Source organism: Nerophis lumbriciformis, linkage group LG10 (genome assembly GCF_033978685.3).
Source record: "Nerophis lumbriciformis linkage group LG10, RoL_Nlum_v2.1, whole genome shotgun sequence".
NCBI lineage: Eukaryota > Metazoa > Chordata > Actinopteri > Syngnathiformes > Syngnathidae > Nerophis > Nerophis lumbriciformis.
The window spans coordinates 24,772,476-24,786,262 of NC_084557.2; the positions used below are offsets into that span (position 1 = coordinate 24,772,476).

At 45.6% G+C, this 13,787-nt stretch overlaps 1 protein-coding gene across 1 annotated transcript in view; it reads left to right on the forward strand.

Annotated features, from left to right (window-relative positions):
• The first annotated feature begins 918 nt into the window (after positions 1–918).
• The window catches only part of LOC133612510 (excitatory amino acid transporter 2-like), an 88,588-nt gene continuing 75,719 nt past the window's right edge, over positions 919–13,787 (forward strand). Inside the window, exon 1 of the mRNA XM_061969968.2 lies at positions 919–1,128. The gene's annotated coding sequence lies outside the window, so the exon portion shown is untranslated. The remainder of the gene's footprint in view (positions 1,129–13,787) is intronic.

Here is a 13,787-nt window from a genome sequence, read left to right on the forward strand (position 1 = left end):
TCCCACCCCCACCAAGGATTGGTTTCACTGCTGGACTCTAGAAAAAGGTTCTACAGCCTCCATAGCAGAACCTCCAGGTTCTGTAACAGCTTCTTCCCTCAGGCCATAAGACTCTTGAACGCATCATAATAATCCCCTCAACTTTCCCCAAAAACGGATTAACTCGCTGGACTATAAAGACAATATAAAATACATCCATAAACGTGGATGCATATGCAAAAGGGCAATATATTTATATGTACAGTAATCTTTTTATTTATATCTGCACCTTATTGCTTTTTTTATCCTGCACTACAACGAGCTAATGCAACAAAATGTTGTTCTTATCTGTACTGTAATGTTCAAATTTGAATGACTATAAAAGTAAGTCTAGTCTAGTCTAGTCTAGTACGTTGCAGTCCACTCTGGTCACTGTTGTGGACAGACGAAGCCCCAGCTGTGCAGTTTTAAGAAGCGTGCGCGCTCCCACGACGGGAATTAATTTTTGGCAGAGCTAAAAATTGTAAAATCCCCCCAACCTCCCCCATCCTTAAATGTTTTTTTCTGCTGCAGCTTGATCTGTGTGGAACTCTGCTTCACTATACAAACTTTTTGGTCTGTGAACCACGTCCAAGAACCAATTCGATTCATAAATCGAGGTTCCACTGTACATATATGGCACAGACCAGGCTAGGGTTGGGCAAAATTGAGTAGATACTAGAGAGTGTGAATGATGTCATAATTGAAAATGTAGAGGTGTGTGTGAACTTTTCAATGGGATGCAAATGAGTGTGTGGGAATGTGCCTGTGAAAGAGGGAGAGAGAGGGGAGATCAGGTATAGGCTGCATCTTCCGCCAACAGGAGGTTTCATCGCCATTGTGAGGACAAAAAGAGGAGGGGCGGGGGTCCTGTGGGGGAGTCAAGCACCGAGTGTTGAGGTGAGGCAGAGCTCATCATTCCGTAGGCTCGTTAAGCTGCACAGCTCCTCGGATTCTACTGAGACCAACCCCCTCTGTGAGAGCTCCGTCAAACGCTCCTGTGCTGGACCGCAGTGTCTCTGTGCTGCTTCAGCCTCTGTGACGCGGATGCAACAAGACCCTGCTAAGGGGCTGCACCGAAAACTTTATCATTTGAGGTTTGGAATAAAGGTAAGATGCTGTTTTTTTTTTTTTAATCTCTTTTTAAAAATGGCTAATGTGTTTTTTCTTTACAAAAAAAAAAGTAATATTTAATTGCACCTTCTTTTTTTTCACTTTTTGTGTGTGTGTGCAGCAAATGAATACACAGAAGTGCACATTCCATCAGAGCTGCTTTGACTCGTTGGATGTCATTAATTTGATCTGATCAGACATGCATGTAGAATTGCAAGCAATTTATTGCAGATGATTGATGCGAGTTAACCTTTATGTCCTGTCACATGGCATAACATCGCATCAATGTACACGTTTCTCTACTCAACACATTCGCTTGATGTACTGTAAGAATGAACAGTAGGTAGCCACAAAACCTCAAAGTGCTTTTTAAGAAAGAAATAAGCTTTAATTTGAAGTTTTTCAACTGAAATTTTTAAGCCATATTTAGCCAACACTAAATTGGCCCGAGTGTGTGAAAGTGAGTGTGAATGTTGTCTGTTTATCTGTGTTGGCCCTGCGATGAGGTGGCGACTTGTCCAGGGGTGTTACCCCGCCTTCCGCCCAAGCGCAGCTGAGATAGGCTCCAGCACCCGAGAGGGACAAGCGGTAGAAAATGGATGGATGGATGCTCGTTTAACTTCGCTGTGGATGTTTACCTAAATGGCAGTACGGGTTGTTGGACGGTCAGTGATCAGGTCAATGCATATGTCAGTGCAAAGATGAGTGAGGAGACTCCAACAGGTGTGCTCACTGGCAAATTTCACTTCAAATTGCTCCCTAAATAGAACTGTATAACAAGTCTTGAGCAAATAAATGCACTCAAGTAGCCTTAAAACATTAAAAAAATATTCCTAAATGACATTCGGCGATAAAATTGCATTTGTGTCCAAATGTTGAGGTTGATTTTAAGTTCATTTAAGTCAAGCAAGTGAGTACTAGTGTGTGATTAAGCATAATTAATCAAAATTCAAAAGAGTGATTAATCTGATTTGACAGCTCTACCTTTAAATCACGAGAACTGTGGTTAGAATGTCCGCCCTGAGATTGGTAGGTTGTGAGTTCAAACGCCGGCCGAGTCATACCAAAGACTATAAAAATGGGAGCCATTACCTCCCTGTTTGGCACTCAGCATCAAGGGTTGGAATTGGGGGTTAAATCACCAAAATTACTGCTGCTCACTGCTTCCCTCACCTCCCAGGGGGTGGATCAAGGGGATGGGTCACCACACCTAGTGTGTGTGTGACCAACTTAACTTTATTGATTATTTGTGTATTTGTTTATTTATTTAATTTGCGTTACACATCGAGAACAGGAAAGGAACTGGTAAAAGTACAAGAAATTGCTATGAAATGGAAAAAAAAAAAGTCTCATTCGGACATGTTGTAATGACAAATTGGAAATATGTATCATGCATGTTCGAAATACATCAAAACCATAACCATAACCATAGCTAGGAAGTTAACAGATTGATAAATTCGACCATGTACCTCAAACTGTGGTACGCGGGCTCCACCTAGTGGTATGCCAAAGTATCACCTAATTCAATATTCAACTTTGTGTAATGCTACAGTGGCCCAAAACATTAAATGGACTTGTTAAATAAAACCTCTGCTTTGTTTTTATTGAATATTTAGACCTACTACGCTACTGTATTTAAATATTGGTCATTATGCTGGTTAGTGGTTAGAGTGTCCGCCCTGAGATCGGTAGGTCGTGAGTTCAAACCCCGGCCGAGTCATACCAAAGACTATAAAAATGGGACCCATTACCTCCCCGCTTGGCACTCAGCATCAAGGGTTGGAATTGGGGGTTCAATCACCAAAAATGATTCCCGGGCGCGGCCACCGCTGCTGCTCACTGCTCCCCTCACCTCCCAGGGGGTGATCAAGGGTGATGGGTCAAATGCAAAGAATAATTTCGCCACACCGAGTGTGTGTGTGACTATCATGGGTACTTTAACTTTAACTTAACTTGGAGAGCCAAGGGTTTTCTGAAGTGGTACTTGGTGGAAAAAAAAAGTTTGAGAACCACGTTGGAGTCGTGCACTCAAAGTGGTAAAAAGTATGGTTTCCTTTGATAAACGTATGCAATAAGCGATTAAAAAAAACAAAAAAAAAACCTGAAAATGTACAGTATGTGTTTGCTTTTCGTGTGAGCGATATAATTGTTTTAATAATGTACGGAAGGAGGAACAAGCAACACAACCTTGCTATCACCACCCACCTTTTGAACCAATGGTTGCAGCCCATTCCCTCTTCTCATTTTGAAACACACACACACACACACGCACACACGCACACACACACACACACAACAGTTTCCGAACAGCACCGCCAATGTCGCCATGGAAACCAACTCTCTTGGCACCATCAGTTTATCGCCTCCAGCTCGTCAATTGAGAAAACGTGTTCAGGGTGTGTGAGTGGATGCTTCTGTCGACGGCACGGTGACGGATGTGACCTGTAGAGGAAACCGGTGTGGCTGTTGGGTTATCAACAAGCGGGAGATCTTCCGCCGGTGGTCTCGGTGAGACAAACTGGCTGGACCCCGGCCATTTTGTCAGAGGGGGTGGGATGTGAAGGGGTTGGGGGCGGGGGGGGGGGGGGGGGGAGAGCTGGCGTTCAGTGTAATTGCTGGGAGAATTCGTATTGAAAAGTGTCCATGCAGATAATGCGTTTTGTCCTTTTCCCAGAGGCTATATACTCTCTAAACTACTGTACTGTGGCATTTGCTGCCTTACATGAATGAGCACAGACAGCCACAGCACATGCTGAAAGGCAGGGTGACTCATTTTATGTACAAAAGCAATGTCTTGGATCTCTATGTGTTCATAATGGCCTATAATGCACACACAAATACCAATAATTTGCACTTCAATGTGCCTTAATTCATGATTTTGTGTCACATCATAGAAATGTGGCCAACAGCAGACACACATGAATATATGCAGCATTTGTGTTTTTTTGTACTAATGCTCATAACATATGCTTTTGTTCATTTTTTTTTTCCTGTTTTAAACCTAACCATTAATGAGATACTGCAATAAAACATGTCAACCCTTCCGACCATCCACGTCGTTAATGCCAGCCATCTGGGAAGACCAGGCTTTAATTAGGGTAGACATTGCTCAGGGTACCTTGTATGTTTACATGAATATGTGTGTGTGTGTATGTGTGTGTGTGTGGGGGGGGGGTGTTAGTGTGTTTTTATGTCAAGGCTGTTCTAGGACATAAGCACACAGGGGGAGAGGTCATGGTTGATGGTTAAAATTTAATGGAGGTGAGTAATATCAGTAGAAAAAAATTAAACACCTCAACGGTAAAATAAAATAGATTTTTTTATCCATGAATATGAATAAGCCAACTTTTGTATTCACGCTAGTTTGTCAAAAATAATAATCTAACCCCCCAAAAAATGTAACGTGCGAAGGCTTCTGTTACTGCCAGATAAAGTGAGATGTAACACCAGCAAAGGTGCGAGGTAGAGTGGGTGACTAAGTGGTAGTGACGCACAAAGAGTGCAAACGTTAGAATAATATATATATATATATATATATATTATTAATATAATAATGTATATATTGGGACGGTGTGGTTAGGGAGAAGCGGTAGAAATGGATGGATAGATGGGTTTGGTTGGTAGATCGGCCGTGCCACCAACCTGAGAGTTTCCGGTTTGATCCGCAATCCTAGTCATGTCTGTTGTGTCCCTGAGCAAGGCACTTCACCCTTTCTCCTGATGGGTCGTGGTTAGGGCATTGCTTGGCAGCTCCCGCCATCAGTGTGTGAATGGGTGAATGTGGAAAAAGTGTCAAAGCGCTTTGAGTACCTTGAAGGTAGAAAAGCAATTTACCATTTCAATTTATCATATATATATATATATATATATATATATATATATATATATATATATATATATATATATATATATATATATACATATATATATATATATATATATATATATATATATATATATATATATATATATATATATATATATATATATATGTGTGTGTGTGTGTACCAAAAATTTTTTCGATACTTTTTGGTATTTTTCGATACTTTTCTAAATAGAGGGGACCACAAAAAATTGCATTATTGGTTTTATTTTAACAAAAAAATCATACGGTACATTAAACATATGTTTCTTATTGCAAGTTTGTCCTTAAATGAAATAGTGAACATATAAGACAACTTCTCTTTTATTAGTAAGTAAGCAAACAAAGACTCCTAATTAGTACTGGTACTTTTCAGAGGCGATATAGTACCGAATATGATTCATTAGTATCGCGGTACTATACTAATACCGGTATACCATACAACCCTAGTGTGCACTGCACATATATATGGACAAAGATAAGACCATCTGGAGGACAGTTCTGTGGTCAGATGAAACAAAACATTTGCTGTTTGGCCACGATACCCACCAATATGTTTGGACGAGAAAAGGTGAGGCCTTTAATCCCAGGAACACCATTCTACTGTCAAGCATGGTGGTGGTAGTATTATGCTCTGGGCCTATTTTGCTGCCAATGGAACTGGTGCTTTACAGAGAGTAAATGGGACAATGAAAAAGGAGGATTACCTCCAAATTCTTCGGGACAACCTAAAATCATCAGCCCGGAGGTTGGGCCTTGGGCGCAGTTGGGTGTTCCAACAGGACAATGACCCCAAATACATGTCAAAACTGGTAAAGGAAAAGCTAAACCAGGCTAGAATTAAGGTTTTAGAATGGCCTTCCCAAACATGTGGACAATGCTGAAGAAACAAGTCCCATGTCAGATAATCAACAATTTTAGCTGAACTGCACCAATTTTGTCAAGAGGAGTGGTCAAAAATTCAACCAGAAGCTTATGGATGGCTACCAAAAGCGCCTTACTTCAGTGAAACTTGCCAAGGGACATGTAACCAAATATTAACATTGCTGTATGTATACTTCTGACTTTTGACCATGACTGTATATATATATAAATATATATATATATATCCATCCATCCATCCATCTTCTTCCGCTTATCCGAGGTCGGGTCGCGGGGGCAGCAGCTTAAGCAGGGAAGCCCAGACTTCCCTCTCCCCAGCCACTTCGTCCAGCTCCTCCCGGGGGATCCCGAGGCGTTCCCAGGCCAGCCGGGAGAGATAGTCTTCCCAGCGTGTCCTGGGTCTTCCCCGTGGCCTCCTACCGGTCGGACGTGCCCGAAACACCTTCCTAGGGAGGCGTTCGGGTGGCATCCTGACCAGATGCCCGAACCACCTCATCTGGCTCCTCTCGATGTGGAGGAGCAGCGGCTTTACTTTGAGCTCCCCCCGAATATATATATATATATATATATATATATATATATATATATATATATATATATATATATTGATGATTTTTTTATGATCCGGCATCTCAACTTTCAAATTCTGACCCCCTTAAAACAGACAAAAAGCACTGAACTACACTAACAAATTAATATGCTTTAATGAAGCAAAATCTAAGCATTTTTTTTATTTTCCCTTGTAACCATGTAAAGGCAATAATTCACTTTCTATGTACAATAACTTTACTGATTGTATAAGGTAACATTTAGCCAACGAGCAGAGTAACGTTCATCACTTTTTAAATACAGTGGAGCCTCGATTTCCGAACTCAATTGTTTCTTGAACAGGGTTTGTACATAGAAAAGTTTGTATTTTGAAGCCCATCCATCCATCCATCCATCTTCTTCCGCTTATCCGAGGTCGGGTCGCGGGGGCAGCAGCCTAAGCAGGGAAGCCCAGACTTCCCTCTCCCCAGCCACTTCGTCCAGCTCTTCCTGTGGGACCCCGAGGCGTTCCCAGGCCAGCCGAGAGACATAGTCTTCCCAACGTGTCCTAGGTCTTCCCCGCGGCCTCCTACCGGTCGGACATGCCCTAAACACCTCCCTAGGGAGGCGTTCGGGTGGCATCCTAACCAGATGCCCGAACCACCTCATCTGGCTCCTCTCGATCTGGAGGAGCAGCGGCTTTACTTTGAGCTCCTCCCGGATGGCAGAGCTTCTCACCCTATCTCTAAGGCAGAGCCCCGCCACCCGGCGGAGGAAACTCATTTCGGACGCTTGTACCCGTGATCTTGTCCTTTCGGTCATAACCCAAAGCTCATGACCATAGGTGAGGATGGGAACGTAGATCGACCGGTAAATTGAGAGCTTTGCCTTCCGGCTCAGCTCCTTCTTCACCACAACGGATCGATACAGCGTCCGCATTACTGAAGACGCCGCAACGATCCGCCTGTCGATCTCACGATCCACTCTTCCCTCACTCGTGAACAAGACTCCGAGGTACTTGAACTCCTCCACTTGGGGCAAGATCTCCTCCCCAACCCGGAGATGGCACTCCACCCTTTTCCGGGCGAGAACCATGGACTCGGACTTGGAGGTGCTGATTCTCATCCCAGTCGCTTCACACTCAGCTGCGAACCGATCCAGTGAGAGCTGAAGATCCTGGCCAGATGAAGCCATCAGGACCACATCATCTGCAAAAAGCAGAGACCTAATCCTGCAGCCACCAAACCAGATCCCCTCAACGCCTTGACTGCGCCTAGAAATTCTGTCCATAAAAGTTATGAACAGAATCGGTGAAAAGGGCAGCCTTGGCAGAGTCCAACCCTCACTGGAAACGTGTCCGACTTACTACCGGCAATGCGGACCAGGCTCCGGCACTGATCATACAGGGAGCGGACTGCCACAATCAGACAGTCCGATACCCCGTACTCTCTGAGCACTCCCCACAGGACTTTTGAAGCAAATCTCTTTATAAGAAAAAAATGTAATCCAGCCTCAATAAAATTCCATATTTTAGTAAAAGTTTGTACACAATATAAAGCAGGGGTGTCAAACTCAAATACAGAGTGGGCCAAAATTTCAAACTGAACAAAGCCGCGGGCCAAGGTTGAACAAATTAACCTTTTTGATAGGGACCCAAACAAGTTTTTCATTGAATGTTGAACAAGCAAGGCTTATATAACTTTATAGTGACATGCAAAATCGAGTTTCAAATAATAATAATAATAATTAAAAAATATCAATGGCATATCAAATACAATTTAAATAAAAATTGAACGCCTCTTTTCTATTTGCAGCCTTCTGAGGTAAATATCAACATTAACTTTTTCCACAGGCTAATACATTTGAAAATAAAATAATGAATAAACCAACCATTCAGGACTTTAAACTGCTCAGGTTGCAACACACTGATCTAATCTGATGTGCCCAAGCCAGATACCTGCCATCTTTTCTTGGATGCGAGTTCATTAATGTCGGGGCTCAGGCTTTGAGCTGAGGCATTCCTCATTATCGAACGAAGGTGTTCATCAGTCATTATATCTCGTAGTCCACCCGGACCACAGTCGCGTACCTTACAGGCACTGCTTTTAACGTCCTCTACGAGCTGACATCACGTCCGCTTTTCATCCCTTCTAACAATGTGCCCGCCCAGTCACAAGATATGAGCGGCTCCTGTACGCACATACGCGTAAATGCAACGCATACTTCATCAACAGCGATACAGTTTACACTGAGAGTTGTGACGACCGGGGCGCATGGTGATGCGGGGTTTCGTTCTCCCAGGATGCAACGGACTTCGGACACAGCGTGAAGGTAAAATAAATGATTTATTTACCGGACTAAATTATACTGGAACAAAGAAAAAGGGTGCTCATAGCACATAAGGCAAAAACTAAAAGAGCTAGCATGGGAGCTAGAAGGTAAAAAACAAAGGAATTTAGCATGGAAGCTAACAGGTACAGAGCCGGAACAAAAGTCGTCAACTGTTGCACGAAAACAAACTACGAAGCCAGAACGAATGGCAGGGAGGACAGACTTAAATAATAATGTCAGTGATGACAAACAGGTGCGTGTCGGGAACAAACGCGGCAGGTGAAAATAATTAGCAGCCATGGCAACAAACTCAGGTGTACAAAACAGGTACTCAAGGAGTCCAAAACTAACCAAAAACACAAGTATCTTGAACACGTAAACAAAAAATATGATCCGGGCAGCGGATCATAACAGTACCCCCCCCTTAAAGGACAGATTCCAGATGTCCCCTTGAAAAACTAAAACCCCCCCAACTATAACAAAGTTCAAGAGTCCAGGGAGGGTGGAGGGAGGATTTGGCGGAGGGTCGCCAGGTCACATGTCCCCGAATCCACCGGGGACGAGTCAGGTGGCGGCGGCGAATGGAACGCCGCTGCCGGAGGCGAGGTGGGCGACCACGGAAAGGCCACATTCGTGGCTGCCGAGAAGGTGGGCGTGAGTGGCGCCAAAAGTTCAGCAGCCGGAGAGTTCTGCGACTACGTCTCGGGTGTCGGTGCTGTTTGCGTCCATGGCGTCCATACTCTAACCTCCGAGAGCGCCGCTTGCGCCGCCAGAACACCCGAGGTCGCTGAGACGACGAGGAGAGAGCAGACCTCGCCGTGGAAGCAGGAGGAAGCGTCGTCGTCGCCGTGGAAGCAGGAGGAAGCGTCGTCGTCGCCGTGGAAGCAGGAGGAAGCGTCGTCGTCGCCGTGGAAGCAGGAGGAAGCGTCGTCGTCGCCGTGGAAGCTGGAGGAAGCGTCGTCGTCGCCGTGGAAACAGGAAGCGTCATCGTCGCCGTGGAAACAGGAAGCGTCGTCGTCGCCGTGGAAACAGGAGGCGTCGTCGTCGCCGTGGAAGCAGGAGGCGTCGTCGTCGCCGTGGAAACAGGAGGCGTCGTCGTCACCGTGGAAACAGGAGGCGTCGTCGTCGCCGTGGAAACAGGAAGCGTCGTCGCCGTGGAAACAGGAAGCGTCGTCGCCGTGGAAACAGGAGGCGTCGTCGTCGCCGTGGAAACAGGAGGCGTCGTCGTCGCCGTGGAAACAGGAAGCGTCGTCGCCGTGGAAACAGGAAGCGTCGTCGCCGTGGAAACAGGAAGCGTCGTCGCCGTGGAAACAGAAGGCGTCGTCGCCGTGGAAACAGAAGGCGTCGTCGCTGTCGGCGTGGGCGGAGCCAGAGGCGGAGCAGGCAACGGAGTATCTGCGGGTGGTGGATGTCTCAGCTGGACTGCTGGGTTGGCCGTAGGGGGAATCATCACCTGCAGCGCGGAGAGTATACTGCCCAGCTGTCTCTCCAAAACATCAAGGCGGGCGTCTTGGCGTTCCGCCATGGCATTGACGCAAGCCCCAAGAACGCCAAACTGTTCCTCCTGTTGTCCAAGTTGTTTGGCCTGTTGGTGCAATGCCCTTTTTACTTGGTCGGTCTCTGCGGGGTCTCGTGTGCTTTGCAGCGATGGAGCAGGAGGTGGAGAGGATGGTGTTTGCAGAACCACCAGGGTTGATGGTGGCGTCAGAGTGGCAGGCGTCCGGGCTGTCGTTGTCGTGGAACCAGGTGCTGGTGCGGAAACCAGACTTTGAGTTGGTGCTGGTGTGGGAACCAGACTTGGAGCAGGTGCTGGGCGTGACTTTGGCGGAGGTGGCCTGGCCGGGGGTTGCGGCTTAGCATGCCGAATGTCTGGTGGCGGAGGCCGGCATGGAGTTTTGGGCTTGGCTGGGCGCAGCTGTGCCTGCCCACTAGCAAGGCACCCAGTACTAGCCCCCCCCTCAAGAAGCGGATCCCAGACGCGTCTTGTACAGTCTGGAACAGTCTTTAGGGGTGGGAGGGAGGAGGTGAGGAGGGGGGTAGGTTCCTCCCCTTTTGATTGTTCAAAATGTCTATACTGCTCTTCAATAGCTGACTGTAGGGACGACCAAGAGGGAGAAAACAGAGGAGTGGGCGGAGCTTGAGCCATAGGGGGTGGGGCTTGAAAACCAGAATGTGACTGGTACTGACTAGACTTATAATTAACAAAAATGTCCTGATAGTATTTAATTGTTGAATTAAAGTCATTTGGAGGCGGCTGACAGAAAGAATTGACTGAATTGAAAAAAATGTCTTCGTCTATGACGTCATCACCAGTGGACGGGATGACGTCATCCGCGCGGGTCTCCAGCTGACTGACAGCCCACTCAGTGAAATGTTTGGCAAAGTGAGTGATGGGATTACCAAACATCGGCGGGGGGGAATCCTGAGCTGCTTGGCTGTGTTCCGGAGGGAAGAATTGCGGGGGTGGCGTGTCTCTGTCGCGAGCTGAAGCCGTCTTGTGCGACTTCCGCCTTCGCTGACGCGTGCGAGCGGGCTGAGAGCGGACCTCCCCGGGCCAGATGGAGTCGATCGGGACCAGAACACCTCCAGGTCCCCAAATCATCTCCTCATCTGGATTGCAGCGGAGCGTCTCTGCCTCCATCGCTCGGAGGACCATCCACGCACCTTCTTCATCCACCTCCGTCAGGGCCGATGCGAAAGAACTTTTTGCTGGCTTCGTACTGTGACGACCGGGGCGCATGGTGATGCGGGGTTTCGTTCTCCCAGGATGCAACGGACTTCGGACACAGCGTGAAGGTAAAATAAATGATTTATTTACCGGACTAAATTATACTGGAACAAAGAAAAAGGGTGCTCATAGCACATAAGGCAAAAACTAAAAGAGCTAGCATGGGAGCTAGAAGGTAAAAAACAAAGGAATTTAGCATGGAAGCTAACAGGTACAGAGCCGGAACAAAAGTCGTCAACTGTTGCACGAAAACAAACTACGAAGCCAGAACGAATGGCAGGGAGGACAGACTTAAATAATAATGTCAGTGATGACAAACAGGTGCGTGTCGGGAACAAACGAGGCAGGTGAAAATAATAAGCAGCCATGGCAACAAACTCAGGTGTACAAAACAGGTACTCAAGGAGTCCAAAACTAACCAAAAACACAAGTATCTTGAAAACGTAAACAAAAAATATGATCCGGGCAGCGGATCATAACAGAGAGTGGCCGTATAAGCAACTTTAACATTGTTAGAAATATACGCCATTTTGGGAGAACATCCGCACAGTAACACAACATAAACACAACAGAACAAATACCCAGAACCCTTTGCAGTACTAACTCTTCCGGGACGCTACAATATACACCCCCCCCCCACCCCCCCCACCCCCCCCACACACACACACACACACATACACACACCTTGTAGCGTCCCGGAATATTTAGTGCTGCAAAGGGTTCTGGGTAATTGTTCTGTTGTGTTTATTTTGTTATGTGTTACTGTGCGGATGTTCTCCCGAAATGTGTTTGTCATTCTTGTTTGGTGTGGATTCACAGTGTGGCGTATATTTCTAACAATGTTAAAGGTTTTTATACTGGCACCCTCAGTGTAACCTGTATCGCTGAAGATCAAGTATGCGTTGCATTCCCTTCTGTGTGCGTGCCAAAGCCGCACATATTATGTAACTGAGCCAGCACTCGTTGGACTGGACGAAAAGTGGATGTTACAATTCTTGGGAGGGGCACTGAAATTTGGGAGTCTCCCGGGAGGATTGGCAAGTATGACAATTAGCGGTGTACCGCGGCACTGCCACTGTATATAATCGGTGGGCCAGCTCTAGTGTTAATTTGATAACACCTCACGGGCCAAGTGAAATTACACGGCGGGCCAAATTTGGCCCGCGGGCCAGAGTTTGACACCCATGATATAAAGTGTAACAAACATAATAAGAAACATAACAAGAGGCTGATGCATCAACTTTCTTTTCATTAAAAAAAAAGCCAAAGCTGTTCTCCTTATATACAGCCACCCTGTCGAGACACACACACACTGTCACTAGTCCTGTGGTGCACTCTAGGGATGTGAATCGGAATTCCATTCCGATTCTTGGGGTGATTGATTCCAAATCGATTCTCAGACCAACACAATTTTCACTTCAAAACGATTTTCAATTCAAAACGATTCTCACAATTTATTTTTCAATATGAACATTATTATACTGTAGAGAAAATAGCAAATTTGATTTTTTTTCAATCGTGCTTTCACAGTTTGAAATCATAATACCTATTTCTTAACTTTACAATTATTCATTCCCTGCCTTGTCGGTTAATCTTTACATGCAGGGGAAAGGTGGGGCTGGGGGGTGTCGGCAACAATGTGTATACTTCCTGAGTCTTTCAAACCACACCATTGCTTTCTTTGGACTCTCATTGAGCTAGCAAAACAAGAAAAATGCTGCAAAAAGGCTAAAAAACACACAAGGTCGCACAGGAGAGACCAACAGCACTTTTCTGCTGACTGATTAAGCACCGGAGAGCACCCACATGTGCTTCCGGGCACAAAATGGCCGGATTGCAGGCATACAATAGGTGGATGAAACGTTTTTATTTTCGGTCTGCGGTTCGTAAATCTAAAGTTTGTACAATGAGGAGTTTGTAATCAATGTTCCGCTGTAAGATTCACTATCACCCGGTACATTACACCAGGTGTTTTTGTCAATCTGAGTAGTTCTTGTTTTTAAAAAAAACATCCTAATATCAATGTTTACAGTCTTCCCATGCATGTGTATGAGCTACTAAAGTGCTTCTTCTTCAGAGGAGGAGACTCAGGCATTTTGCATCCAGGCTTCTTTACGCAGCTGCTTCCTCTCTGTTGGACCCCGGTACTGCACGTTAACGTTTTTTTTTTTCTCCCCAAGCAAATGTAAAATTCTGATTCGGGGAGGGCCACACTCTAATTCCAACCTGGTCAAAACGCTAAAATTCCAGAAATGAGACAAAAGTTAAAAAATAAACCACGTGAAATAGACAACAGAATTCCTCTTGCACATAGAAAATATTTTT